Raw genomic sequence first — 5,358 nt, 5'->3', positions numbered from 1 at the left:
GGCTGAACAAGAAATAGGACTGATTGGACTTGTAGGGTCTAAAGTTTTACATTGTTTTATTTTTGAATGCAGTTATTTTTGTACACAATTCTACATTCGTAAGTTCAACTTTCATGATAAAGAGATTGCACTACAGTACTTGTATTAGGTGAATTGAAAAATACTATTTCTTTTGTTTTTTATAGTGCAAATATTTCTAATAAATATAAAGTGAGCACTGTACACTTTTTGTGTTTTAATTTAAATCAATATATTTGAAAATGTAGAAAACATCCAAAAATTTAAATAAATGGTATTCTATTATTGTTTAACAGTGCGATTGATCTCAATTAATTTTTTATCACACTATTAATCGTGATTTTTTTTAATCACTTGACAGCCCTAATATTAAATAAATGTATTTCAATAAAAAGCATTAAAGGAAAAGAAAAATTTTCTCATGAGGCAATTGTTTTGCTTTATTTGTTCACCTCCAGTGATGATCCTCTCTAGATTGAGTGATGTTTATGGTTTAATAAGGTGAATCCAACCTACAAAATTTAGCTTTCTTGGAATGTCAGATTAAGACAGTGATCTTGCAAAGACTTGCATCCATGCTTAACTTCAAGCACAGCTGTATATACTTTTTTAAAGATATTGAAAAACTGGAGAGGGTGCACAGAAGAGAGAGAGAAATTATTTGAGGTCTGGAAAAAATGCCTTGCAGTGAGAGACTTAAGAAACTCACTCAGTTTATCTTATCAGAAAGAACACTGAGGGTGACTTGATTACCGTGTTTAACCTAGCTAAGAAAGCCATAACAAGAACCAATGGCTGGAAGTTAAAGCCAGACAAACTCAAGTTAGAAAAAAGTCTAACTTTTTTTTTTTTAAACTATGAGGGTGATTAACCATTGGCCCAACTACCAATTAAAGTGGTGGAATCTCCATCTCTTCATGATTAGATTCCTTTCTGGAATGTGTGCTCTTTAGTCAAACACCAGTTACTTGTCTCAGTACAGGGGGTAACTGAGTGACAGTCTATGGTCTATGTTATACAGGACTAGATGAATCTAATGGGTCCTTCTGTCCTTAAAATCTATGAATCATATGGATAGTTCTGTTGAATGTGATGGGGCTACTCCTTTGTTTAAAGTCATGCATATGCATATGTTTTTGCAAGTTCAAGGTCTAAATTAGTAGTAACTCTTCTCAAGTCTTGCTTAACCTTTTGGTACATTTAATATAAATGGTTCTTTTTAGGATACAAATTTTACACCCGAGGGACCTGTTACATCCCTGTGCACATGGGACTCCCAGTGGAGATTAGACCTTCTGCAAGGACTGCAGGTAAGATTTTGTTTTTTTGACACCAACACATGCAAATTTATTCCACTGTGAGTCTTCAACATCATGGAAATCTTAACTTCAGTCTTCAAGGTGACTGAATTAGAGTTAGATGTGAGAGCACTGGGACATTGCAAAAGCTTCAATAGTTACGTTCTGGGCTAGATCCAAATCGATATGTCTGCATTGATATCTATGAAATGATGCTAACTTGCACCAACAGAGGAAACTTCTGATTGCAGGCAGCCTTATTTCCATTTCATTTGAGCTCTTGCTGTGAGAAGCTAGTTATCTGACATTGGACTTGGTCCACTGGAGGGCTATGTATATCTATCTTACGTACCATTAATGACCACATTACTTGAACACATCAGAATCTTTAATATATTTATTCTCATAACCCCACTGTGAGGTAGGGATGTGCTGTTCTCCTTTTACAGGTGGGGGACTGAGGCACAGAGCACCTGGAAGGGGCTTGGTTAGGGTCCCGCAAGAAATCAGTGGTGGGTCACTGTTAAATCTCAGTTTCTGGACTCTCTCAGGCTAGTATCCTAACCACGGGATTAGTCTTGCTTTAGTTTGTAGCAGATGAACCATGAACCAAGAGGAGTCAGTACTTGCAATGGATAACTAGTGGGCTGGTCCTGCAGTGGAGGTGGTGGATTTCACCATCATCAAATAATAAGAGGAGCGCCTATGTGCATATTCAAGTCCCATGTAACTCTTATTTTAAGGACTTAGATGGGATTTAAGAGCTCCAACTGCATAGGCCTTTGTTGGCTCTCTGCATGGGAGTGAATTTCACCTATAGTGCTTTACTCCAATGTGCTGTGCAAACATACAGCTCATCAGTGCAATTCTGATTTTCATTAGACATGTTTGCCCAACCACATCAGCTTGTCTTTCTTAAAAGAAGGTCTGCAAGTCTGCTTTCTGCACGGTGCTCACTGCATTGTATTTGCTCAAACTGCAGTTGCATGCACTTACGCAATAAAACGTTTACAGCTGCTCTAGAATTGTTGAAGTAGGCAACTTGCTGCTTTCCTCATTTGTTTTACCATTTGAGACAGAATTTCATGAGGTGTGAAGGAATGCAGGACCATACTTTGTACTATTCCCTCCTCCCCACAAATCCCAGTAACTCTGACCTTTACTTAATGTATTGACCTTATTATATAACATGCACAGATGGATACATGAAGATCCTATTGACATAGGTCCAATTCAAAATCCAGAGGTTTTATCATTTTTGCTATTACTCTGAATTGCTGTGTTGGTTTCTTAGTAGCCAGCTTTGTATACACACCACAAACAGCTGGTCCCATTTGGTGATGCTTTCCTGTAAAGGGCACAGTTACCATTAAATTACTCTTTACTGCCACATGAAGGATTGTGATTCAGTAGGTGGCACTGTTTGCATTGGCGCAGTCGTATGAAGTGCTATTTTTCTGTTGAAACTGAGATCTTGACCACTTTTGTGCCATGATACTTGTCATCATAAGGCTATACAAATCTAATAATAAAAAATCTTTCTGTTTCTCTACTGCCTTCCATTGTACGACTGCAAAACACATTTCAAACATCAAAGAACTAAGCTTCAACCCCTCGGTCCCCCCATGTATTGTTATTCCCATTTTACAGATGGGGAAACTGAAGCATAGAGAGTGAAGAGACTAGTATGGGGTTGAACAATCAAGCTAGTGGGGGAGCTGGGAGTAGAATCCAAATCTCTTGATTCAGTGATCCTTTGCTAACTACAAGACTTACCTCTGGTCTGCTTTCTGTTATAGCTTTGCAAGTTTTCCATGTTGGAATCCAATACTTAAAGCGTGAAATAAACCTCGGGGCCTGATGCTCCATTACTTTGTCACTTGTGTTATCAAGAGAGAGAATTTTTAAGAAGTGGGTTCTGAAATATTTCTAAATATTGAAGTTGTTTCTATTTCACAGGATTCAGAACAGACCCATTTTCCATCTTTCATTCAATATTTTTGTAATATATTTACAAAGTTTTTTATTGAAATAATTTTCTAAATTTTCCATTTACCAAAAACAAGAGAGCAAGCTTTTCCGGAAATGAAAACGTCCAATAGCCCATGCTATCTTGAACAAGAGTTTTTGATAAAAAATTGCTGTTTAAATATTTGTTTAAAAATAACATGGGAAATGTTGTGGAGAAACGAGTAATTGTAATTAATGTTGGCACATTTTCATGCAACATTTAGGGGTTTTTTTTTAGAGAAGGCTGTTTGATGGGGAAAAAACTTTTTCATTTGAAAAGTTCAGCCAGGTCTAGCTGACATGGACACATGTGCAAAGTGGATGTAATATGCTATCAATGCAGAATTCTCTATGCACTCTCAGCATTAGTAGACTTTTACCTTCCCTTTGCATTGCTATAAATAACTACCCAAGGTTCAAAGTAGTGAAGAATCAGGGCCATTATTTTTAACCTCTGAGAAAAGGAACCTTGGTGGTTCTTACATTTCCATGTTTGCCACAACTTCTTTAGAGAATGAAGCTTGAATTTTGATGGCCAGCTTCATGAATTGCTTTTAATCTTGCATTTAATGTGCAAACAATGAAAACAATAAAAAGTGCATTTAAAAACAAACATTTTTCTAATGCAGGAGCAGCATTAAAATTATACAAATTGCTTTTGTGGGCAGAATTTTACAGAATTCCTATGAGGTTTCTCTTAACAACAACAACAATGCAACAAAAGCCAAATTGCATTGTTTTCCTAGCAAACAAACTGTTTAAATATGCCTTTGGCTAAGCTTTCAGCATGTTTTCTGGGAAAATGAAAGCTTAAATCCCATTAACCCTCCAAATGCAGGGCAAATAGTTTCTATAATTGTCCTTTCAGCACCATCTGTAACATGGACCAAACTCTATCCTCACTCCTGCTTCCTTCCCCTCCCAGCTGGGTAAACTCTCCACTTGTCTCCACCACTCACATCACTGCAAACGCACCAATCCCAAGTGGATGGTGTTCACACACACGACTACCATGTTGGTTCTTTCCTGCCCTGAGCCTCACAGACGGTTCAGATACCAGCAATGAAGTGAAGTGAGTCATGTTACTGTAACTCACACTTTGTCTCCCCCTCTAGTGGTAGCTGGACACATTTAGCTTGTCTCTCTAATATCCTGGGACCAAAACGACTACAACACTTTTAGCTCAAGTAGTAGAGGCATACACTTTTAGATCAGATTCTGAGTATCAGGTTTGATCCCTGTGCCAGTGACCCACCAGGACAATGGTGTTATATTGGTGCTGCAGAGCATGTGGACTAGTTGCCCTTAGCACGGGGAAAGTGATTTGGCTTGATGTTTGCTCATCACAATAGTTTTCAACTGTTCAGACAATCACATGTAGCCATCTTTTAACATAGCACTGCCACTGCCCCGGTTCACCTTAATTAGCCAGGCACCCGGTGATATTCCTCAGCGGCATTAGGTGGTTAAAGAACCCTTCTTGTTTTATACAAAGAAAGCATTTTTGACATGGTGGACCAGCTCCTGGCCCCTGGCTCCTTCCTCATTTTGCTGCTCTGAGGGGATCTCAAATGGGGTTCTAGCCACTACCGTAATACAAATAATTAATAATAGCAATGTGTGTGGTTTTACATTGTTGGAAAGAGCAAGAGTACAGAACAGATGCACCCTTTTGGTATTGGCTTGTCCTCAGAGGAAAGTGTGGAACGATTTAGAAACACATGGAGCAACAGAATTCTTCTTGAGCACTGGGGAGTGGTGGATTTATTCATACCATGCACAGGGTGATACCAACAGTGCAGTAGAATCCTTGGAATGATTTGGAAGGTTGCCAGGAGAAAGAGGTCACCGGAGGGAATTTTTTGGAAAAAAAAAATAATTAGAATTATTAAAAAGAAAAAAAGCTCCAGTTCTGACTAATTTAGCTTCAACAAATTCCCTATTCGTTAAATTAAGCAGCAAAGGAAGGTGAATGCATCCCAGCTAATACAGAAGCAAACTGTACTTTGCAGCCGAGCAACCCTTCTCGGGC

Source organism: Mauremys mutica, chromosome 22, assembly GCF_020497125.1.
Source record: "Mauremys mutica isolate MM-2020 ecotype Southern chromosome 22, ASM2049712v1, whole genome shotgun sequence".
NCBI lineage: Eukaryota > Metazoa > Chordata > Testudines > Geoemydidae > Mauremys > Mauremys mutica.
Note: the sequence above shows the minus strand (reverse complement) of the source record.